Source organism: Thermobia domestica, chromosome 9, assembly GCF_964235325.1.
Source record: "Thermobia domestica chromosome 9, izTheDome1.hap1.1, whole genome shotgun sequence".
Taxonomy (NCBI): Eukaryota; Metazoa; Arthropoda; class Insecta; order Zygentoma; family Lepismatidae; genus Thermobia; species Thermobia domestica.
In genome coordinates, this window is record NC_137462.1 from 282926537 (window position 1) to 282952175 (window position 25639).

Sequence of the window (25639 nt, forward strand, 5' to 3'; positions counted from 1 at the left end):
GAAGGGTTTTATAGTTGACGTAAAAAGTCGCCTCGTCGCGTCGGAGAACAGCACGGTCAAGGGGACACCTAGATTAGTTTCCAGTTGTGCTGTTGCACATTCTTCAAACTGCACCCTACAGTCCGGACCGTTCTCTGTGAGATGCTGGTGAAGCTGGATCTTGAAGGGTTTTATAGTTGACGTAAAAAGTCGCCTCGTCGCGTCGGAGAACAGCACGGTCAAGGGAAATTTACATTAGTTTCCAGTTGTGCTGTTGCACATTCTTCAAACTGCACCCTACAGTCCGGACCGTTCTCTGTGAGATGCTGGTGAAGCTGGATCTTGAAGGGTTTTATAGTTGACGTAAAAAGTCGCCTCGTCGCGTTTGAGAACAGCACGGTCAAGGGAAATTTACATTAGTTTCCAGTTGTGCTGTTGCACATTCTTCAAACTGCACCCTACAGTCCGGACCGTTCTCTGTGAGATGCTGGTGAAGCTGGATCTTGAAGGGTTTTATAGTTGACGTAAAAAGTCGCCTCGTCGCGTCGGAGAACAGCACGGTCAAGGGGACACCTAGATTAGTTTCCAGTTGTGCTGTTGCACATTCTTCAAACTGCACCCTACAGTCCGGACCGTTCTCTGTGAGATGCTGGTGAAGCTGGATCTTGAAGGGTTTTATAGTTGACGTAAAAACTCGCCTCGTCGGAGAACAGCACGGTCAAGGGGAAACCTAGATTAGTTTCCACTTGTGCTGTTGCACATTCTTCAAACTGCACCCTACAGTCCGGACCGTTCTCTGTGAGATGCTGGTGAAGCTGGATCTTGAAGGGTTTTATAGTTGACGTAAAAAGTCGCCTCGTCGCGTCGGAGAACAGCACGGTCAAGGGGAAACCTAGATTAGTTTCCAGTTGTGCTGTTGCACATTCTTCAAACTGCACCCTACAGTCCGGACCGTTCTCTCTGAGATGCTGGTGAAGCTGGATCTTGAAGGGTTTTATAGTTGACGTAAAAAGTCGCCTCGTCGCGTCGGAGAACAGCACGGTCAAGGGGACACCTAGATTAGTTTCCAGTTGTGCTGTTGCACATTCTTCAAACTGCACCCTACAGTCCGGACCGTTCTCTGTGAGATGCTGGTGAAGCTGGATCTTGAAGGGTTTTATAGTTGACGTAAAAAGTCGCCTCGTCGCGTCGGAGAACAGCACGGTCAAGGGGACACCTAGATTAGTTTCCAGTTGTGCTGTTGCACATTCTTCAAACTGCACCCTACAGTCCGGACCGTTCTCTGTGAGATGCTGGTGAAGCTGGATCTTGAAGGGTTTTATAGTTGACGTAAAAAGTCGCCTCGTCGCGTCGGAGAACAGCACGGTCAAGGGGACACCTAGATTAGTTTCCAGTTGTGCTGTTGCACATTCTTCAAACTGCACCCTACAGTCCGGACCGTTCTCTGTGAGATGCTGGTGAAGCTGGATCTTGAAGGGTTTTATAGTTGACGTAAAAAGTCGCCTCGTAGCGTCGGAGAACAGCACGGTCAAGGGGACACCTAGATTAGTTTCCAGTTGTGCTGTTGCACATTCTTCAAACTGCACCCTACAGTCCGGACCGTTCTCTGTGAGATGCTGGTGAAGCTGGATCTTGAAGGGTTTTATAGTTGACGTAAAAAGTCGCCTCGTCGGAGAACAGCACGGTCAAGGGGAAACCTAGATTAGTTTCCACTTGTGCTGTTGCACATTCTTCAAACTGCACCCTACAGTCCGGACCGTTCTCTGTGAGATGCTGGTGAAGCTGGATCTTGAAGGGTTTTATAGTTGACGTAAAAAGTCGCCTCGTCGCGTCGGAGAACAGCACGGTCAAGGGACACCTAGATTAGTTTCCACTTGTGCTGTTGCACATTCTTCAAACTGCACTCTACAGTCCGGACCGTTCTCTGTGAGATGCTGGTGAAGCTGGATCTTGAAGGGTTTTATAGTTGACGTAAAAAGTCGCCTCGTCGCGTCGGAGAACAGCACGGTCAAGGGAAATTTACATTAGTTTCCAGTTGTGCTGTTGCACATTCTTCAAACTGCACCCTACAGTCCGGACCGTTCTCTGTGAGATGCTGGTGAAGCTGGATCTTGAAGGGTTTTATAGTTGACGTAAAAAGTCGCCTCGTCGCGTCGGAGAACAGCACGGTCAAGGGAAATTTACATTAGTTTCCAGTTGTGCTGTTGCACATTCTTCAAACTGCACCCTACAGTCCGGACCGTTCTCTGTGAGATGCTGGTGAAGCTGGATCTTGAAGGGTTTTATAGTTGACGTAAAAAGTCGCCTCGTCGCGTCGGAGAACAGCACGGTCAAGGGGACACCTAGATTAGTTTCCAGTTGTGCTGTTGCACATTCTTCAAACTGCACCCTACAGTCCGGACCGTTCTCTGTGAGATGCTGGTGAAGCTGGATCTTGAAGGGTTTTATAGTTGACGTAAAAAGTCGCCTCGTCGCGTCGGAGAACAGCACGGTCAAGGGGAAATCTAGATTAGTTTCCAGTTGTGCTGTTGCACATTCTTCAAACTGCACCCTACAGTCCGGACCGTTCTCTGTGAGATGCTGGTGAAGCTGGATCTTGAAGGGTTTTATAGTTGACGTAAAAAGTCGCCTCGTAGCGTCGGAGAACAGCACGGTCAAGGGGAAACCTAGATTAGTTTCCAGTTGTGCTGTTGCACATTCTTCAAACTGCACCCTACAGTCCGGACCGTTCTCTGTGAGATGCTGGTGAAGCTGGATCTTGAAGGGTTTTATAGTTGACGTAAAAAGTCGCCTCGTCGCGTCGGAGAACAGCACGGTCAAGGGGACACCTAGATTAGTTTCCAGTTGTGCTGTTGCACATTCTTCAAACTGCACCCTACAGTCCGGACCGTTCTCTGTGAGATGCTGGTGAAGCTGGATCTTGAAGGGTTTTATAGTTGACGTAAAAAGTCGCCTCGTCGCGTCGGAGAACAGCACGGTCAAGGGGAAATCTAGATTAGTTTCCAGTTGTGCTGTTGCACATTCTTCAAACTGCACCCTACAGTCCGGACCGTTCTCTGTGAGATGCTGGTGAAGCTGGATCTTGAAGGGTTTTATAGTTGACGTAAAAGTCACCTCGTAGCGTCGGAGAACAGCACGGTCAAGGGGAAACCTAGATTAGTTTCCAGTTGTGCTGTTGCACATTCTTCAAACTGCACCCTACAGTCCGGACCGTTCTCTGTGAGATGCTGGTGAAGCTGGATCTTGAAGGGTTTTATAGTTGACGTAAAAAGTCGCCTCGTAGCGTCGGAGAACAGCACGGTCAAGGGGAAATCTAGATTAGTTTCCAGTTGTGCTGTTGCACATTCTTCAAACTGCACCCTACAGTCCGGACCGTTCTCTGTGAGATGCTGGTGAAGCTGGATCTTGAAGGGTTTTATAGTTGACGTAAAAAGTCGCCTCGTCGCGTCGGAGAACAGCACGGTCAAGGGGACACCTAGATTAGTTTCCAGTTGTGCTGTTGCACATTCTTCAAACTGCACCCTACAGTCCGGACCGTTCTCTGTGAGATGCTGGTGAAGCTGGATCTTGAAGGGTTTTATAGTTGACGTAAAAAGTCGCCTCGTCGCGTCGGAGAACAGCACGGTCAAGGGAAATTTACATTAGTTTCCAGTTGTGCTGTTGCACATTCTTCAAACTGCACCCTACAGTCCGGACCGTTCTCTGTGAGATGCTGGTGAAGCTGGATCTTGAAGGGTTTTATAGTTGACGTAAAAAGTCGCCTCGTCGCGTCGGAGAACAGCACGGTCAAGGGAAATTTACATTAGTTTCCAGTTGTGCTGTTGCACATTCTTCAAACTGCACCCTACAGTCCGGACCGTTCTCTGTGAGATGCTGGTGAAGCTGGATCTTGAAGGGTTTTATAGTTGACGTAAAAAGTCGCCTCGTCGCGTCGGAGAACAGCACGGTCAAGGGGACACCTAGATTAGTTTCCAGTTGTGCTGTTGCACATTCTTCAAACTGCACCCTACAGTCCGGACCGTTCTCTGTGAGATGCTGGTGAAGCTGGATCTTGAAGGGTTTTATAGTTGACGTAAAAAGTCGCCTCGTAGCGTCGGAGAACAGCACGGTCAAGGGGAAACCTAGATTAGTTTCCACTTGTGCTGTTGCACATTCTTCAAACTGCACCCTACAGTCCGGACCGTTCTCTGTGAGATGCTGGTGAAGCTGGATCTTGAAGGGTTTTATAGTTGACGTAAAAAGTCGCCTCGTCGCGTCGGAGAACAGCACGGTCAAGGGGAAACCTAGATTAGTTTCCAGTTGTGCTGTTGCACATTCTTCAAACTGCACCCTACAGTCCGGACCGTTCTCTGTGAGATGCTGGTGAAGCTGGATCTTGAAGGGTTTTATAGTTGACGTAAAAAGTCGCCTCGTCGCGTCGGAGAACAGCACGGTCAAGGGGACACCTAGATTAGTTTCCAGTTGTGCTGTTGCACATTCTTCAAACTGCACCCTACAGTCCGGACCGTTCTCTGTGAGATGCTGGTGAAGCTGGATCTTGAAGGGTTTTATAGTTGACGTAAAAAGTCGCCTCGTCGCGTCGGAGAACAGCACGGTCAAGGGGACACCTAGATTAGTTTCCAGTTGTGCTGTTGCACATTCTTCAAACTGCACCCTACAGTCCGGACCGTTCTCTGTGAGATGCTGGTGAATCTGGATCTTGAAGGGTTTTATAGTTGACGTAAAAAGTCGCCTCGTCGCGTCGGAGAACAGCACGGTCAAGGGGACACCTAGATTAGTTTCCAGTTGTGCTGTTGCACATTCTTCAAACTGCACCCTACAGTCCGGACCGTTCTCTGTGAGATGCTGGTGAAGCTGGATCTTGAAGGGTTTTATAGTTGACGTAAAAAGTCGCCTCGTAGCGTCGGAGAACAGCACGGTCAAGGGGACACCTAGATTAGTTTCCAGTTGTGCTGTTGCACATTCTTCAAACTGCACCCTACAGTCCGGACCGTTCTCTGCGAGATGCTGGTGAAGCTGGATCTTGAAGGGTTTTATAGTTGACGTAAAAAGTCGCCTCGTCGGAGAACAGCACGGTCAAGGGGAAACCTAGATTAGTTTCCACTTGTGCTGTTGCACATTCTTCAAACTGCACCCTACAGTCCGGACCGTTCTCTGTGAGATGCTGGTGAAGCTGGATCTTGAAGGGTTTTATAGTTGACGTAAAAAGTCGCCTCGTCGCGTCGGAGAACAGCACGGTCAAGGGACACCTAGATTAGTTTCCACTTGTGCTGTTGCACATTCTTCAAACTGCACTCTACAGTCCGGACCGTTCTCTGTGAGATGCTGGTGAAGCTGGATCTTGAAGGGTTTTATAGTTGACGTAAAAAGTCGCCTCGTCGCGTCGGAGAACAGCACGGTCAAGGGAAATTTACATTAGTTTCCAGTTGTGCTGTTGCACATTCTTCAAACTGCACCCTACAGTCCGGACCGTTCTCTGTGAGATGCTGGTGAAGCTGGATCTTGAAGGGTTTTATAGTTGACGTAAAAAGTCGCCTCGTCGCGTCGGAGAACAGCACGGTCAAGGGAAATTTACATTAGTTTCCAGTTGTGCTGTTGCACATTCTTCAAACTGCACCCTACAGTCCGGACCGTTCTCTGTGAGATGCTGGTGAAGCTGGATCTTGAAGGGTTTTATAGTTGACGTAAAAAGTCGCCTCGTCGCGTCGGAGAACAGCACGGTCAAGGGGACACCTAGATTAGTTTCCAGTTGTGCTGTTGCACATTCTTCAAACTGCACTCTACAGTCCGGACCGTTCTCTGTGAGATGCTGGTGAAGCTGGATCTTGAAGGGTTTTATAGTTGACGTAAAAAGTCGCCTCGTCGCGTCGGAGAACAGCACGGTCAAGGGGACACCTAGATTAGTTTCCAGTTGTGCTGTTGCACATTCTTCAAACTGCACCCTACAGTCCGGACCGTTCTCTCTGAGATGCTGGTGAAGCTGGATCTTGAAGGGTTTTATAGTTGACGTAAAAAGTCGCCTCGTAGCGTCGGAGAACAGCACGGTCAAGGGGACACCTAGATTAGTTTCCAGTTGTGCTGTTGCACATTCTTCAAACTGCACCCTACAGTCCGGACCGTTCTCTGTGAGATGCTGGTGAAGCTGGATCTTGAAGGGTTTTATAGTTGACGTAAAAAGTCGCCTCGTCGCGTCGGAGAACAGCACGGTCAAGGGGAAATCTAGATTAGTATCCAGTTGTGCTGTTGCACATTCTTCAAACTGCACCCTACAGTCCGGACCGTTCTCTGTGAGATGCTGGTGAAGCTGGATCTTGAAGGGTTTTATAGTTGACGTAAAAAGTCGCCTCGTAGCGTCGGAGAACAGCACGGTCAAGGGGAAACCTAGATTAGTTTCCAGTTGTGCTGTTGCACATTCTTCAAACTGCACCATACAGTCCGGACCGTTCTCTGTGAGATGCTGGTGAAGCTGGATCTTGAAGGGTTATATAGTTGACGTAAAAAGTCGCCTCGTAGCGTCGGAGAACAGCACGGTCAAGGGGAAATCTAGATTAGTTTCCAGTTGTGCTGTTGCACATTCTTCAAACTGCACCCTACAGTCCGGACCGTTCTCTGTGAGATGCTGGTGAAGCTGGATCTTGAAGGGTTTTATAGTTGACGTAAAAAGTCGCCTCGTCGCGTCGGAGAAGAGCACGGTCAAGGGGACACCTAGATTAGTTTCCAGTTGTGCTGTTGCACATTCTTCAAACTGCACCCTACAGTCCGGACCGTTCTCTGTGAGATGCTGGTGAAGCTGGATCTTGAAGGGTTTTATAGTTGACGTAAAAAGTCGCCTCGTCGCGTCGGAGAACAGCACGGTCAAGGGGAAACCTAGATTAGTTTCCAGTTGTGCTGTTGCACATTCTTCAAACTGCACCCTACAGTCCGGACCGTTCTCTGTGAGATGCTGGTGAAGCTGGATCTTGAAGGGTTTTATAGTTGACGTAAAAAGTCGCCTCGTCGCGTCGGAGAACAGCACGGTCAAGGGGAAACCTAGATTAGTTTCCAGTTGTGCTGTTGCACATTCTTCAAACTGCACCCTACAGTCCGGACCGTTCTCTGTGAGATGCTGGTGAAGCTGGATCTTGAAGGGTTTTATAGTTGACGTAAAAAGTCGCCTCGTCGCGTCGGAGAACAGCACGGTCAAGGGGACACCTAGATTAGTTTCCAGTTGTGCTGTTGCACATTCTTCAAACTGCACCCTACAGTCCGGACCGTTCTCTGTGAGATGCTGGTGAAGCTGGATCTTGAAGGGTTTTATAGTTGACGTAAAAAGTCGCCTCGTCGCGTCGGAGAACAGCACGGTCAAGGGGACACCTAGATTAGTTTCCAGTTGTGCTGTTGCACATTCTTCAAACTGCACCCTACAGTCCGGACCGTTCTCTGTGAGATGCTGGTGAAGCTGGATCTTGAAGGGTTTTATAGTTGACGTAAAAAGTCGCCTCGTCGCGTCGGAGAACAGCACGGTCAAGGGGACACCTAGATTAGTTTCCAGTTGTGCTGTTGCACATTCTTCAAACTGCACCCTACAGTCCGGACCGTTCTCTGTGAGATGCTGGTGAAGCTGGATCTTGAAGGGTTTTATAGTTGACGTAAAAAGTCGCCTCGTAGCGTCGGAGAACAGCACGGTCAAGGGGACACCTAGATTAGTTTCCAGTTGTGCTGTTGCACATTCTTCAAACTGCACCCTACAGTCCGGACCGTTCTCTGCGAGATGCTGGTGAAGCTGGATCTTGAAGGGTTTTATAGTTGACGTAAAAAGTCGCCTCGTCGGAGAACAGCACGGTCAAGGGGAAACCTAGATTAGTTTCCACTTGTGCTGTTGCACATTCTTCAAACTGCACCCTACAGTCCGGACCGTTCTCTGTGAGATGCTGGTGAAGCTGGATCTTGAAGGGTTTTATAGTTGACGTAAAAAGTCGCCTCGTCGCGTCGGAGAACAGCACGGTCAAGGGACACCTAGATTAGTTTCCACTTGTGCTGTTGCACATTCTTCAAACTGCACTCTACAGTCCGGACCGTTCTCTGTGAGATGCTGGTGAAGCTGGATCTTGAAGGGTTTTATAGTTGACGTAAAAAGTCGCCTCGTCGCGTCGGAGAACAGCACGGTCAAGGGAAATTTACATTAGTTTCCAGTTGTGCTGTTGCACATTCTTCAAACTGCACCCTACAGTCCGGACCGTTCTCTGTGAGATGCTGGTGAAGCTGGATCTTGAAGGGTTTTATAGTTGACGTAAAAAGTCGCCTCGTCGCGTCGGAGAACAGCACGGTCAAGGGAAATTTACATTAGTTTCCAGTTGTGCTGTTGCACATTCTTCAAACTGCACCCTACAGTCCGGACCGTTCTCTGTGAGATGCTGGTGAAGCTGGATCTTGAAGGGTTTTATAGTTGACGTAAAAAGTCGCCTCGTCGCGTCGGAGAACAGCACGGTCAAGGGGACACCTAGATTAGTTTCCAGTTGTGCTGTTGCACATTCTTCAAACTGCACTCTACAGTCCGGACCGTTCTCTGTGAGATGCTGGTGAAGCTGGATCTTGAAGGGTTTTATAGTTGACGTAAAAAGTCGCCTCGTCGCGTCGGAGAACAGCACGGTCAAGGGGACACCTAGATTAGTTTCCAGTTGTGCTGTTGCACATTCTTCAAACTGCACCCTACAGTCCGGACCGTTCTCTCTGAGATGCTGGTGAAGCTGGATCTTGAAGGGTTTTATAGTTGACGTAAAAAGTCGCCTCGTAGCGTCGGAGAACAGCACGGTCAAGGGGACACCTAGATTAGTTTCCAGTTGTGCTGTTGCACATTCTTCAAACTGCACCCTACAGTCCGGACCGTTCTCTGTGAGATGCTGGTGAAGCTGGATCTTGAAGGGTTTTATAGTTGACGTAAAAAGTCGCCTCGTCGCGTCGGAGAACAGCACGGTCAAGGGGAAATCTAGATTAGTATCCAGTTGTGCTGTTGCACATTCTTCAAACTGCACCCTACAGTCCGGACCGTTCTCTGTGAGATGCTGGTGAAGCTGGATCTTGAAGGGTTTTATAGTTGACGTAAAAAGTCGCCTCGTAGCGTCGGAGAACAGCACGGTCAAGGGGAAACCTAGATTAGTTTCCAGTTGTGCTGTTGCACATTCTTCAAACTGCACCATACAGTCCGGACCGTTCTCTGTGAGATGCTGGTGAAGCTGGATCTTGAAGGGTTATATAGTTGACGTAAAAAGTCGCCTCGTAGCGTCGGAGAACAGCACGGTCAAGGGGAAATCTAGATTAGTTTCCAGTTGTGCTGTTGCACATTCTTCAAACTGCACCCTACAGTCCGGACCGTTCTCTGTGAGATGCTGGTGAAGCTGGATCTTGAAGGGTTTTATAGTTGACGTAAAAAGTCGCCTCGTCGCGTCGGAGAAGAGCACGGTCAAGGGGACACCTAGATTAGTTTCCAGTTGTGCTGTTGCACATTCTTCAAACTGCACCCTACAGTCCGGACCGTTCTCTGTGAGATGCTGGTGAAGCTGGATCTTGAAGGGTTTTATAGTTGACGTAAAAAGTCGCCTCGTCGCGTCGGAGAACAGCACGGTCAAGGGAAATTTACATTAGTTTCCAGTTGTGCTGTTGCACATTCTTCAAACTGCACCCTACAGTCCGGAACGTTCTCTGTGAGATGCTGGTGAAGCTGGATCTTGAAGGGTTTTATAGTTGACGTAAAAAGTCGCCTCGTCGCGTCGGAGAACAGCACGGTCAAGGGAAATTTACATTAGTTTCCAGTTGTGCTGTTGCACATTCTTCAAAATGCACCCTACAGTCCGGACCGTTCTCTGTGAGATGCTGGTGAAGCTGGATCTTGAAGGGTTTTATAGTTGACGTAAAAAGTCGCCTCGTCGCGTCGGAGAACAGCACGGTCAAGGGAAATTTACATTAGTTTCCAGTTGTGCTGTTGCACATTCTTCAAACTGCACCCTACAGTCCGGACCGTTCTCTGTGAGATGCTGGTGAAGCTGGATATTGAAGGGTTTTCTAGTTGACGTAAAAAGTCGCCTCGTCGCGTCGGAGAACAGCACGGTCAAGGGAAATTTACATTAGTTTCCAGTTGTGCTGTTGCACATTCTTCAAACTGCACCCTACAGTCCGGACCGTTCTCTGTGAGATGCTGGTGAAGCTGGATCTTGAAGGGTTTTATAGTTGACGTAAAAAGTCGCCTCGTCGCGTCGGAGAACAGCACGGTCAAGGGAAATTTACATTAGTTTCCAGTTGTGCTGTTGCACATTCTTCAAACTGCACCCTACAGTCCGGACCGTTCTCTGTGAGATGCTGGTGAAGCTGGATCTTGAAGGGTTTTATAGTTGACGTAAAAAGTCGCCTCGTCGCGTCGGAGAACAGCACGGTCAAGGGAAATTTACATTAGTTTCCAGTTGTGCTGTTGCACATTCTTCAAACTGCACTCTACAGTCCGGACCGTTCTCTGTGAGATGCTGGTGAAGCTGGATCTTGAAGGGTTTTATAGTTGACGTAAAAAGTCGCCTCGTCGCGTCGGAGAGCAGCACGGTCAAGGGGACACCTAGATTAGTTTCCAGTTGTGCTGTTGCACATTCTTCAAACTGCACCCTACAGTCCGGACCGTTCTCTGTGAGATGCTGGTGAAGCTGGATCTTGAAGGGTTTTATAGTTGACGTAAAAAGTCGCCTCGTCGCGTCGGAGAACAGCACCGTCAAGGGGACACCTAGATTAGTTTCTAGTTGTGCTGTTGCACATTCTTCAAACTGCACCCTACAGTCCGGACCGTTCTCTGTGAGATGCTGGTGAAGCTGGATCTTGAAGGGTTATATAGTTGACGTAAAAAGTCGCCTCGTCGGAGAACAGCACGGTCAAGGGGGAATCTAGATTAGTTTCCACTTGTGCTGTTGCACATTCTTCAAACTGCACCCTACAGTCCGGACCGTTCTCTCTGAGATGCTGGTGAAGCTGGATCTTGAAGGGTTTTATAGTTGACGTAAAAAGTCGCCTCGTCTGAGAACAGCACGGTCAAGGGGAAACCTAGATTAGTTTCCACTTGTGCTGTTGCACATTCTTCAAACTGCACCCTACAGTCCGGACCGTTCTCTGTGAGATGCTGGTGAAGCTGGATCTTGAAGGGTTTTATAGTTGACGTAAAAAGTCGCCTCGACTGAGAACAGCACGGTCAAGGGGGAATCTAGATTAGTTTCCAGTTGTGCTGTTGCACATTCTTCAAACTGCACCCTACAGTCCGGACCGTTCTCTGTGAAATGCTGGTGAAGCTGGATCTTGAAGGGTTTTATAATTGACGTAAAAAGTCGCCTCGTCGCGTCTGAGAACAGCACGGTCAAGGGGACACCTAGATTAGTTTCCAGTTGTGCTGTTGCACATTCTTCACACTGCACCCTACAGTCCGGACCGTTCTCTGTGAGATGCTGGTGAAGCTGGATCTTGAAGGGTTTTATAGTTGACGCAAAAAGTCGCCTCGTCGCGTCTGAGAACAGCACGGTCAAGGGGACACCTAGATTAGTTTCCACTTGTGCTGTTGCACATTCTTCAAACTGCACCCTACAGTCCGGACCGTTCTCTGTGAGATGCTGGTGAAGCTGGATCTTGAAGGGTTTTATAGTTGACGTAAAAAGTCGCCTCGTCGCGTCTGAGAACAGCACGGTCAAGGGGACACCTAGATTAGTTTCCAGTTGTGCTGTTGCACATTCTTCACACTGCACCCTACAGTCCGGACCGTTCTCTGTGAGATGCTGGTGAAGCTGGATCTTGAAGGGTTTTATAGTTGACGTAAAAAGTCGCCTCGTCTGAGAACAGCACGGTCAAGGGGAAACCTAGATTAGTTTCCAGTTGTGCTGTTGCACATTCTTCAAACTGCACCCTACAGTCCGGACCGTTCTCTGTGAGATGCTGGTGAAGCTGGATCTTGAAGGGTTTTATAGTTGACGTAAAAAGTCGCCTCGTCGGAGAACAGCACGGTCAAGGGGGAATCTAGATTAGTTTCCAGTTGTGCTGTTGCACATTCTTCAAACTGCACCCTACAGTCCGGACCGTTCTCTGTGAGATGCTGGTGAAGCTGGATCTTGAAGGGTTTTATAGTTGACGTAAAAAGTCGCCTCGTCGGAGAACAGCACGGTCAAGGGGAAACCTAAATTAGTTTCCACTTGTGCTGTTGCACATTCTTCAAACTGCACCCTACAGTCCGGACCGTTCTCTGTGAGATGCTGGTGAAGCTGGATCTTGAAGGGTTATATAGTTGACGTAAAAAGTCGCCTCGTCGGAGAACAGCACGGTCAAGGGGGAATCTAGATTAGTTTCCAGTTGTGCTGTTGCACATTCTTCAAACTGCACCCTACAGTCCGGACCGTTCTCTGTGAGATGCTGGTGAAGCTGGATCTTGAAGGGTTTTATAGTTGACGTAAAAAGTCGCCTCGTCGGAGAACAGCACGGTCAATCGGAAACTTAGATTAGTTTCCACTTGTGCTGTTGCACATTCTTCAAACTGCACCCTACAGTCCGGACCGTTCTCTGTGAGATGCTGGTGAAGCTGGATCTTGAAGGGTTTTATAGTTGACGTAAAAAGTCGCCTCGTCGCGTCGGAGAACAGCACGGTCAAGGGGAAACCTAGATTAGTTTCCAGTTGTGCTGTTGCACATTCTTCAAACTGCACCCTACAGTCCGGACCGTTCTCTGTGAGATGCTGGTGAAGCTGGATCTTGAAGGGTTTTATAGTTGACGTAAAAAGTCGCCTCGTCGCGTCGGAGAAGAGCACGGTCAAGGGGACACCTAGATTAGTTTCCAGTTGTGCTGTTGCACATTCTTCAAACTGCACCCTACAGTCCGGACCGTTCTCTGTGAGATGCTGGTGAAGCTGGATCTTGAAGGGTTTTATAGTTGACGTAAAAAGTCGCCTCGTCGGAGAACAGCACGGTCAAGGGGAAACCTAGATTAGTTTCCACTTGTGCTGTTGCACATTCTTCAAACTGCACCCTACAGTCCGGACCGTTCTCTCTGAGATGCTGGTGAAGCTGGATCTTGAAGGGTTTTATAGTTGACGTAAAAAGTCGCCTCGTCGCGTCGGAGAACAGCACGGTCAAGGGAAATTTACATTAGTTTCCAGTTGTGCTGTTGCACATTCTTCAAACTGCACCCTACAGTCCGGACCGTTCTCTGTGAGATGCTGGTGAAGCTGGATCTTGAAGGGTTTTATAGTTGACGTAAAAAGTCGCCTCGTCGCGTCGGAGAACAGCACGGTCAAGGGAAATTTACATTAGTTTCCAGTTGTGCTGTTGCACATTCTTCAAACTGCACCCTACAGTCCGGACCGTTCTCTGTGAGATGCTGGTGAAGCTGGATCTTGAAGGGTTTTATAGTTGACGTAAAAAGTCGCCTCGTCGCGTCGGAGAACAGCACGGTCAAGGGAAATTTACATTAGTTTCCAGTTGTGCTGTTGCACATTCTTCAAACTGCACCCTACAGTCCGGACCGTTCTCTGTGAGATGCTGGTGAAGCTGGATCTTGAAGGGTTTTATAGTTGACGTAAAAAGTCGCCTCGTCGCGTCGGAGAACAGCACGGTCAAGGGAAATTTACATTAGTTTCCAGTTGTGCTGTTGCACATTCTTCAAACTGCACTCTACAGTCCGGACCGTTCTCTGTGAGATGCTGGTGAAGCTGGATCTTGAAGGGTTTTATAGTTGACGTAAAAAGTCGCCTCGTCGGAGAACAGCACGGTCAAGGGAAATTGACATTAGTTTCCAGTTGTGCTGTTGCACATTCTTCAAACTGCACCCTACAGTCCGGACCGTTCTCTGTGAGATGCTGGTGAAGCTGGATCTTGAAGGGTTCTATAGTTGACGTAAAAAGTCGCCTCGTCGGAGAACAGCACGGTCAAGGGGAAACCTAGATTAGTTTCCACTTGTGCTGTTGCACATTCTTCAAACTGCACCCTACAGTCCGGACCGTTCTCTGTGAGATGCTGGTGAAGCTGGATCTTGAAGGGTTTTATAGTTGACGTAAAAAGTCGCCTCGTCGCGTCGGAGAACAGCACGGTCAAGGGAAATTTACATTAATTTCCAGTTGTGCTGTTGCACATTCTTCAAACTGCACCCTACACTCCGGACCGTTCTCTGTGAGATGCTGGTGAAGCTGGATCTTGAAGGGTTTTATAGTTGACGTAAAAAGTCGCCTCGTCGCGTCGGAGAACAGCACGGTCAAGGGGACACCTAGATTAGTTTCCAGTTGTGCTGTTGCACATTCTTCAAACTGCACCCTACAGTCCGGACCGTTCTCTGTGAGATGCTGGTGAAGCTGGATCTTGAAGGGTTTTATAGTTGACGTAAAAAGTCGCCTCGTCGCGTCGGAGAAGAGCACGGTCAAGGGGACACCTAGATTAGTTTCCAGTTGTGCTGTTGCACATTCTTCAAACTGCACCCTACAGTCCGGACCGTTCTCTGTGAGATGCTGGTGAAGCTGGATCTTGAAGGGTTTTATAGTTGACGTAAAAAGTCGCCTCGTCGGAGAACAGCACGGTCAAGGGGAAACCTAGATTAGTTTCCACTTGTGCTGTTGCACATTCTTCAAACTGCACCCTACAGTCCGGACCGTTCTCTCTGAGATGCTGGTGAAGCTGGATCTTGAAGGGTTTTATAGTTGACGTAAAAAGTCGCCTCGTCGCGTCGGAGAACAGCACGGTCAAGGGAAATTTACATTAGTTTCCAGTTGTGCTGTTGGACATTCTTCAAATTGCACCCTACAGTCCGGACCGTTCTCTGTGAGATGCTGGTGAAGCTGGATCTTGAAGGGTTTTATAGTTGACGTAAAAAGTCGCCTCGTCGCGTCGGAGAACAGCACGGTCAAGGGAAATTTACATTAGTTTCCAGTTGTGCTGTTGCACATTCTTCAAACTGCACCCTACAGTCCGGACCGTTCTCTGTGAGATGCTGGTGAAGCTGGATCTTGAAGGGTTTTATAGTTGACGTAAAAAGTCGCCTCGTCGCGTCGGAGAACAGCACGGTCAAGGGAAATTTACATTAGTTTGCAGTTGTGCTGTTGCACATTCTTCAAACTGCACTCTACAGTCCGGACCGTTCTCTGTGAGATGCTGGTGAAGCTGGATCTTGAAGGGTTTTATAGTTGACGTAAAAAGTCGCCTCGTCGGAGAACAGCACGGTCAAGGGAAATTGACATTAGTTTCCAGTTGTGCTGTTGCACATTCTTCAAACTGCACCCTACAGTCCGGACCGTTCTCTGTGAGATGCTGGTGAAGCTGGATCTTGAAGGGTTTTATAGTTGACGTAAAAAGTCGCCTCGTCGCGTCGGAGAACAGCACGGTCAAGGGAAATTTACATTAGTTTCCAGTTGTGCTGTTGCACATTCTTCAAACTGCACCCTACAGTCCGTTCCGTTCTCTGTGAGATGCTGGTGAAGCTGGATCTTGAAGGGTTATATAGTTGACGTAAAAAGTCGCCTCGTCGCGTCGGAGACAGCACGGTCAAGGGGACACCTAGATTAGTTTCCACTTGTGCTGTTGCACATTCTTCAAACTGCACCCTACAGTCCGGACCGTTCTCTGTGAGATGCTGGTGAAGCGGGATCTTGAAGGGTTTTATAGTTGACGTAAAAAGTCGCCTCGTCGCGTCGGAGAACAGCACGGTCAAGGGGACACCTAGATTAGTTTCGAGTTGTGCTGTTGCACATTCTTCAAACTGCACCCTACAGTCCGGACCGTTCTCTGTGAGATGCTGGTGAAGCTGGATCTTGAAGGGTTTTATAGTTGACGTAAAAAGTCGCCTCGTAGCGTCGGAGAACAGCACGGTCAAGGGGACACCTAGATTAGTTTCCAGTTGTGCTGTTGCACATTCTTCAAACTGCACCCTACAGTCCGGACCGTTCTCTGTGAGATGCTGGTGAAGCTGGATCTTGAAGGGTTTTATAGTTGACGTAAAAAGTCGCCTCGTCGCGTCGGAGAACAGCACGGTCAAGGGGCCACCTAGATTTGTTTCCAGTTGTGCTGTTGCACATTCTTCAAACTGCACCCTACAGTCCGGACCGTTCTCTGTGAGATGCTGGTGAAGCTGGATCTTGAAGGGTTTTATAGTTGACGTAAAAAGTCGCCTCGTCGGAGAACAGCACGGTCAAGGGGAAACCTAGATTAGTTTCCACTTGTGCTGTTGCACATTCTTCAAACTGCACCCTACAGTCCGGACCGTTCTCTCTGAGATGCTGGTGAAGCTGGATCTTGAAGGGTTTTATAGTTGACGTAAAAAGTCGCCTCGTCGCGTCGGAGAACAGCACGGTCAAGGGAAATTTACATTAGTTTCCAGTTGTGCTGTTGCACATTCTTCAAACTGCATCCTACAGTCCGGACCGTTCTCTGTGAGATGCTGGTTAAGCTGGATCTTGAAGGGTTTTATAGTTGACGTAAAAAGTCGCCTCGTCGCGTCGGAGAACAGCACGGTCAAGGGAAATTTACATTAGTTTCCAGTTGTGCTGTTGCACATTCTTCAAACTGCACCCTACAGTCCGTTCCGTTCTCTGTGAGATGCTGGTGAAGCTGGATCTTGAAGGGTTTTATAGTTGACGTAAAAAGTCGCCTCGTCGCGTCGGAGAACAGCACGGTCAAGGGGAAACCTAGATTAGTTTCCAGTTGTGCTGTTGCACATTCTTCAAACTGCACCCTACAGTCCGTTCCGTTCTCTGTGAGATGCTGGTGAAGCTGGATCTTGAAGGGTTTTATAGTTGACGTAAAAAGTCGCCTCGTCGCGTCGGAGAACAGCACGGTCAAGGGGAAACCTAGATTAGTTTCCAGTTGTGCTGTTGCACATTCTTCAAACTGCACCCTACAGTCCGTTCCGTTCTCTGTGAGATGCTGGTGAAGCTGGATCTTGAAGGGTTTTATAGTTGACGTAAAAAGTCGCCTCGTCGCGTCGGAGAACAGCACGGTCAAGGGAAATTTACATTAGTTTCCAGTTGTGCTGTTGCACATTCTTCAAACTGCACCCTACAGTCCGGACCGTTCTCTGTGAGATGCTGGTGAAGCTGGATCTTGAAGGGTTTTATAGTTGACGTAAAAAGTCGCCTCGTCGCGTCGGAGAACAGCACGGTCAAGGGAAATTTACATTAGTTTCCAGTTGTGCTGTTGCACATTCTTCAAACTGCACCCTACAGTCCGTTCCGTTCTCTGTGAGATGCTGGTGAAGCTGGATCTTGAAGGGTTATATAGTTGACGTAAAAAGTCGCCTCGTCGCGTCGGAGACAGCACGGTCAAGGGGACACCTAGATTAGTTTCCACTTGTGCTGTTGCACATTCTTCAAACTGCACCCTACAGTCCGGACCGTTCTCTGTGAGATGCTGGTGAAGCGGGATCTTGAAGGGTTTTATAGTTGACGTAAAAAGTCGCCTCGTCGCGTCGGAGAACAGCACGGTCAAGGGGACACCTAGATTAGTTTCGAGTTGTGCTGTTGCACATTCTTCAAACTGCACCCTACAGTCCGGACCGTTCTCTGTGAGATGCTGGTGAAGCTGGATCTTGAAGGGTTTTATAGTTGACGTAAAAAGTCGCCTCGTAGCGTCGGAGAACAGCACGGTCAAGGGGACACCTAGATTAGTTTCCAGTTGTGCTGTTGCACATTCTTCAAACTGCACCCTACAGTCCGGACCGTTCTCTGTGAGATGCTGGTGAAGCTGGATCTTGAAGGGTTTTATAGTTGACGTAAAAAGTCGCCTCGTCGGAGAACAGCACGGTCAAGGGGAAACCTAGATTAGTTTCCACTTGTGCTGTTGCATATTCTTCAAACTGCACCCTACAGTCCGGACCGTTCTCTGTGAGATGCTGGTGAAGCTGGATCTTGAAGGGTTTTATAGTTGACGTAAAAAGTCGCCTCGTCGCGTCGGAGAACAGCACGGTCAAGGGACACCTAGATTAGTTTCCACTTGTGCTGTTGCACATTCTTCAAACTGCACTCTACAGTCCGGACCGTTCTCTGTGAGATGCTGGTGAAGCTGTTCTTGAAGGGTTTTATAGTTGACGTAAAAAGTCGCCTCGTCGCGTCGGAGAACAGCACGGTCAAGGGAAATTTACATTAGTTTCCAGTTGTGCTGTTGCACATTCTTCAAACTGCACCCTACAGTCCGGACCGTTCTCTGTGAGATGCTGGTGAAGCTGGATCTTGAAGGGTTTTATAGTTGACGTAAAAAGTCGCCTCGTCGCGTCGGAGAACAGCACGGTCAAGGGGACACCTAGATTAGTTTCCAGTTGTGCTGTTGCACATTCTTCAACTGCACCCTACAGTCCGGACAGTTCTCTGTGAGATGCTGGTGAAGCTGGATCTTGAAGGGTTTTATAGTTGACGTAAAAAGTCGCCTCGTAGCGTCGGAGAACAGCACGGTCAAGGGGACACCTAGATTAGTTTCCAGTTGTGCTGTTGCACATTCTTCAAACTGCACTCTACAGTCCGGACCGTTCTCTGTGAGATGCTGGTGAAGGTGGATCTTGAAGGGTTTTATAGTTGACGTAAAAAGTCGCCTCGTCGCGTCGGAGAACAGCACGGTCAAGGGGACACCTAGATTAGTTTCCAGTTGTGCTGTTGCACATTCTTCAAACTGCACCCTACAGTCCGGACCGTTCTCTCTGAGATGCTGGTGAAGCTGGATCTTGAAGGGTTTTATAGTTGACGTAAAAAGTCGCCTCGTAGCGTCGGAGAACAGCACGGTCAAGGGGACACCTAGATTAGTTTCCAGTTGTGCTGTTGCACATTCTTCAAACTGCACCCTACAGTCCGGACCGTTCTCTGTGAGATGCTGGTGAAGCTGGATCTTGAAGGGTTTTATAGTTGACGTAAAAAGTCGCCTCGTAGCGTCGGAGAACAGCACGGTCAAGGGGAAACATAGATTAGTTTCCAGTTGTGCTGTTGCACATTCTTCAAACTGCACCCTAGAGTCCGGACCGTTCTCTCTGAGATGCTGGTGAAGCTGGATCTTGAAGGGTTTTATAGTTGACGTAAAAAGTCGCCTCGTCGCGTCGGAGAACAGCACGGTCAAGGGGACACCTAGATTAGTTTCCAGTTGTGCTGTTGCACATTCTTCAAACTGCACTCTACAGTCCGGACCGTTCTCTGTGAGATGCTGGTGAAGCTGGATCTTGAAGGGTTTTATAGTTGACGTAAAAAGTCGCCTCGTAGCGTCGGAGAACAGCACGGTCAAGGGGACACCTAGATTAGTTTCCAGTTGTGCTGTTGCACATTCTTCAAACTGCACTCTACAGTCCGGACCGTTCTCTGTGAGATGCTGGTGAAGGTGGATCTTGAAGGGTTTTATAGTTGACGTAAAAAGTCGCCTCGTCGCGTCGGAGAACAGCACGGTCAAGGGGACACCTAGATTAGTTTCCAGTTGTGCTGTTGCACATTCTTCAAACTGCACCCTACAGTCCGGACCGTTCTCTGTGAGATGCTGGTGAAGCTGGATCTTGAAGGGTTTTATAGTTGACGTAAAAAGTCGCCTCGTCGCGTCGGAGAACAGCACGGTCAAGGGGACACCTAGATTAGTTTCCAGTTGTGCTGTTGCACATTCTTCAAACTGCACCCTACAGTCCGGACCGTTCTCTCTGAGATGCTGGTGAAGCTGGATCTTGAAGGGTTTTATAGTTGACGTAAAAAGTCGCCTCGTAGCGTCGGAGAACAGCACGGTCAAGGGGACACCTAGATTAGTTTCCAGTTGTGCTGTTGCACATTCTTCAAACTGCACCCTACAGTCCGGACCGTTCTCTGTGAGATGCTGGTGAAGCTGGATCTTGAAGGGTTTTATAGTTGACGTAAAAAGTCGCCTCGTAGCGTCGGAGAACAGCACGGTCAAGGGGAAACCTAGATTAGTTTCCAGTTGTGCTGTTGCACATTCTTCAAACTGCACCCTACAGTCCGGACCGTTCTCTGTGAGATGCTGGTGAAGCTGGATCTTGAAGGGTTTTATAGTTGACGTAAAAAGTCGCCTCGTAGCGTCGGAGAACAGCACGGTCAAGGGGAAATCTAGATTAGTTTCCAGTTGTGCTGTTGCACATTCTTCAAACTGCACCCTACAGTCCGGACCGTTCTCTGTGAGATGCTGGTGAAGCTGGATCTTGAAGGGTTTTATAGTTGACGTAAAAAGTCGCCTCGTCGCGTCGGAGAAGAGCACGGTCAAGGGGACACCTAGATTAGTTTCCAGTTGTGCTGTTGCACATTCTTCAAACTGCACCCTACAGTCCGGACCGTTCTCTGTGAGATGCTGGTGAAGCTGGATCTTGAAGGGTTTTATAGTTGTCGTAAAAAGTCGCCTCGTCGCGTCGGAGAACAGCACGGTCAAGGGAAATTTACATTAGTTTGCAGTTGTGCTGTTGCACATTCTTCAAACTGCACCCTACATTCCGGACCGTTCTCTGTGAGATGCTGCTGAAGCTGGATCTTGAAGGGTTTTATAGTTGACGTAAAAAGTCGCCTCGTCGCGTCGGAGAACAGCACGGTCAAGGGAAATTTACATTAGTTTCCAGTTGTGCTGTTGCACATTCTTCAAACTGCACCCTACAATCCGGACCGTTCTCTGTGAGATGCTGGTGAAGCTGGATCTTGAAGGGTTTTATAGTTGACGTAAAAACTCGCCTCGTCGCGTCGGAGGACAGCACGGTCAAGGGAAATTTACATTAGTTTCCAGTTGTGCTGTTGCACATTCTTCAAACTGCACCCTACAGTCCGGACCGTTCTCTGTGAGATGCTGGTGAAGCTGGATCTTGAAGGGTTTTATAGTTGACGTAAAAAGTCGCCTCGTCGCTTCGGAGAACAGCACGGTCAAGGGAAATTTACATTAGTTTCCAGTTGTGCTGTTGCACATTCTTCAAACTGCACCCTACAGTCCGGACCGTTCTCTGTGAGATGCTGGTGAAGCTGGATCTTGAAGGGTTTTATAGTTGACGTAAAAAGTCGCCTCGTCGCGTCGGAGAACAGCACGGTCAAGGGAAATTTACATTAGTTTCCAGTTGTGCTGTTGCACATTCTTCAAACTGCACCCTACAGTCCGGACCGTTCTCTGTGAGATGCTGGTGAAGCTGGATCTTGAAGGGTTTTATAGTTGACGTAAAAAGTCGCCTCGTCGCGTCGGAGAACAGCACGGTCAAGGGAAATTTACATTAGTTTCCAGTTGTGCTGTTGCACATTCTTCAAACTGCACCCTACAGTCCGGACCGTTCTCTGTGAGATGCTGGTGAAGCTGGATCTTGAAGGGTTTTATAGTTGACGTAAAAAGTCGCCTCGTCGCGTCGGAGAACAGCACGGTCAAGGGGAAACCTAGATTAGTTTCCAGTTGTGCTGTTGCACATTCTTCAAACTGCACCCTACAGTCCGGACCGTTCTCTGTGAGATGCTGGTGAAGCTGGATCTTGAAGGGTTTTATAGTTGACGTAAAAATCGCCTCGTCGGAGAACAGCACGGTCAAGGGGACACCTAGATTAGTTTCCAGTTGTGCTGTTGCACATTCTTCAAACTGCACCCTACAGTCCGTTCCGTTCTCTGTGAGATGCTGGTGAAGCTGGATCTTGAAGGGTTTTATAGTTGACGTAAAAAGTCGCCTCGTCGCGTCGGAGAACAGCACGGTCAAGGGGACACCTAGATTAGTTCCCAGTTGTGCTGTTGCACATTCTTCAAACTGCACCCTACAGTCCGTTCCGTTCTCTGTGAGATGCTGGTGAAGCTGGATCTTGAAGGGTTTTATAGTTGACGTAAAAAGTCGCCTCGTCGGAGAACAGCACGGTCAAGGGGAAACCTAGATTAGTTTCCAGTTGTGCTGTTGCACATTCTTCAAACTGCACCCTACAGTCCGGACCGTTCTCTGTGAGATGCTGGTGAAGCTGGATCTTGAAGGGTTATATAGTTGACGTAAAAAGTCGCCTCGTCGCGTCGGAGAACAGCACGGTCAAGGGGAAACCTAGATTAGTTTCCAGTTGTGCTGTTGCACATTCTTCAAACTGCACCCTACAGTCCGTTCCGTTCTCTGTGAGATGCTGGTGAAGCTGGATCTTGAAGGGTTTTATAGTTGACGTAAAAAGTCGCCTCGTCGGAGAACAGCACGGTCAAGGGGAAACCTAGATTAGTTTCCAGTTGTGCTGTTGCACATTCTTCAAACTGCACCCTACAGTCCGTTCCGTTCTCTGTGAGATGCTGGTGAAGCTGGATCTTCAAGGGTTATATAGTTGACGTAAAAAGTCGCCTCGTCGCGTCGGAGAACAGCACGGTCAAGGGGAAACCTAGATTAGTTTCCAGTTGTGCTGTTGCACATTCTTCAAACTGCACCCTACAGTCCGGACCGTTCTCTGTGAGATGCTGGTGAAGCTGGATCTTGAAGGGTTATATAGTTGACGTAAAAAGTCGCCTCGTCGCGTCGGAGAACAGCACGGTCAAGGGGACACCTAGATTAGTTTCCAGTTGTGCTGTTGCACATTCTTCAAACTGTACCCTACAGTCCGGACCGTTCTCTGTGAGATGCTGGTGAAGCTGGATCTTGAAGGGTTTTATAGTTGACGTAAAAAGTCGCCTCGTCGCGTCGGAGAACAGCACGGTCAAGGGGACACCTAGATTAGTTTCCAGTTGTGCTGTTGCACATTCTTCAAACTGCACCCTACAGTCCGGACCGTTCTCTGTGAGATGCTGGTGAAGCTGGATCTTGAAGGGTTTTATAGTTGACGTAAAAAGTCGCCTCGTCGCGTCGGAGAACAGCACGGTCAAGGGGACACCTAGATTAGTTTCCAGTTGTGCTGTTGCACTTTCTTCAAACTGCACCCTACAGTCCGGACCGTTCTCTGTGAGATGCTGGTGAAGCTGGATCTTGAAGGGTTATATAGTTGACGTAAAAAGTCGCCTCGTCTGAGAACAGCACGGTCAAGGGGAAACCTAGATTAGTTTCCAGTTGTGCTGTTGCACATTCTTCAAACTGCACCCTTCAGTCCGGACCGTTCTCTGTGAGATGCTGGTGAAGCTGGATCTTGAAGGGTTATATAGTTGACGTAAAAAGCCGCCTCGTCTGAGAACAGCACGGTCAAGGGGACACCTAGATTAGTTTCCAGTTGTGCTGTTGCACATTCTTCAAACTGCACCCTACAGTCCGTTCCGTTCTCTGTGAGATGCTGGTGAAGCTGGATCTTGAAGGGTTTTATAGTTGACGTAAAAAGTCGCCTCGTCGGAGAACAGCACGGTCAAGGGGACACCTAGATTAGTTTCCAGTTGTGCTGTTGCACATTCTTCAAACTGCACCCTACAGTCCGTTCCGTTCTCTGTGAGATGCTGGTGAAGCTGGATCTTGAAGGGTTTTATAGTTGACGTAAAAAGTCGCCTCGTCTGAGAACAGCACGGTCAAGGGGACACCTAGATTAGTTTCCAGTTGTGCTGTTGCACATTCTTCAAACTGCACCCTACAGTCCGTTCCGTTCTCTGTGAGATGCTGGTGAAGCTGGATCTTGAAGGGTTTTATAGTTGACGTAAAAAGTCGCCTCGTCGGAGAACAGCACGGTCAAGGGGACACCTAGATTAGTTTCCAGTTGTGCTGTTGCACATTCTTCAAACTGCACCCTACAGTCCGTTCCGTTCTCTGTGAGATGCTGGTGAAGCTGGATCTTGAAGGGTTTTATAGTTGACGTAAAAAGTCGCCTCGTCGGAGAACAGCACGGTCAAGGGGACACCTAGATTAGTTTCCAGTTGTGCTGTTGCACATTCTTCAAACTGCACCCTACAGTCCGTTCCGTTCTCTGTGAGATGCTGGTGAAGCTGGATCTTGAAGGGTTTTATAGTTGACGTAAAAAGTCGCCTCGTCGGAGAACAGCACGGTCAAGGGGAAACCTAGATTAGTTTCCAGTTGTGCTGTTGCACATTCTTCAAACTGCACTCTACAGTCCGGACCGTTCTCTGTGAGATGCTGGTGAAGCTGGATCTTGAAGGGTTTTATAGTTGACGTAAAAAGTTGCCTCGTCGGAGAACAGCACGGTCAAGGGGAAACCTAGATTAGTTTCCAGTTGTGCTTTTGCACATTCTTCAAACTGCACTCTACAGTCCGGACCGTTCTCTGTGAGATGCTGGTGAAGCTGGATCTTGAAGGGTTTTATAGTTGACGTAAAAAGTCGCCTCGTCTGAGAACAGCACGGTCAAGGGGACACCTAGATTAGTTTCCAGTTGTGCTGTTGCACATTCTTCAAACTGCACCCTACAGTCCGTTCCGTTCTCTGTGAGATGCTGGTGAAGCTGGATCTTGAAGGGTTTTATAGTTGACGTAAAAAGTCGCCTCGTCGGAGAACAGCACGGTCAAGGGGACACCGAGATTAGTTTCCAGTTGTGCTGTTGCACATTCTTCAAACTGCACCCTACAGTCCGTTCCGTTCTCTGTGAGATGCTGGTGAAGCTGGATCTTGAAGGGTTTTATAGTTGACGTAAAACGTCGCCTCGTCGGAGAACAGCACGGTCAAGGGGACACCTAGATTAGTTTCCAGTTGTGCTGTTGCACATTCTTCAAACTGCACCCTACAGTCCGTTCCGTTCTCTGTGAGATGCTGGTGAAGCTGGATCTTGAAGGGTTTTATAGTTGACGTAAAAAGTCGCCTCGTCGGAGAACAGCACGGTCAAGGGGAAACCTAGATTAGTTTCCAGTTGTGCTGTTGCACATTCTTCAAACTGCACTCTACAGTCCGGACCGTTCTCTGTGAGATGCTGGTGAAGCTGGATCTTGAAGGGTTTTATAGTTGACGTAAAAAGTTGCCTCGTCGGAGAACAGCACGGCCAAGGGGAAACCTAGATAAGTTTCCAGTTGTGCTGTTGCACATTCTTCAAACTGCACCCTACAGTCCGGACCGTTCTCTGTGAGATGCTGGTGAAGCTTGATCTTGAAGGGTTTTATAGTTGACGTAAAAAGTCGCCTCGTCGGAGAACAGCACGGTCAAGGGGAAACCTAGATTAGTTTCCAGTTGTGCTGTTGCACATTCTTCAAACTGCACTCTACAGTCCGGACCGTTCTCTGTGAGATGCTGGTGAAGCTGGATCTTGAAGGGTTTTATAGTTGACGTAAAAAGTCGCCTCGTCGGAGAACAGCACGGTCAAGGGGAAACCTAGATTAGTTTCCAGTGGTGCTGTTGCACATTCTTCAAACTGCACCCTACAGTCCGGACCGTTCTCTGTGAGATGCTGGTGAAGCTGGATCTTGAAGGGTTTTATAGTTGACGTAAAAAGTTGCCTCGTCGGAGAACAGCACGGTCAAGGGGAAACCTAGACTAGTTTCCACTTGTGCTGTTGCACATTCTTCAAACTGCACCCTACAGTCCGTTCCGTTCTCTGTGAGATGCTGGTGAAGCTGGATCTTGAAGGGTTTTATAGTTGACGTAAAAAGTCGCCTCGTCTGAGAACAGCACGGTCAAGGGGACACCTAGATTAGTTTCCAGTTGTGCTGTTGCACATTCTTCAAACTGCACCCTACAGTCCGTTCCGTTCTCTGTGAGATGCTGGTGAAGCTGGATCTTGAAGGGTTTTATAGTTGACGTAAAAAGTCGCCTCGTCGGAGAACAGCACGGTCAAGGGGACACCTAGATTAGTTTCCAGTTGTGCTGTTGCACATTCTTCAAACTGCACCCTACAGTCCGTTCC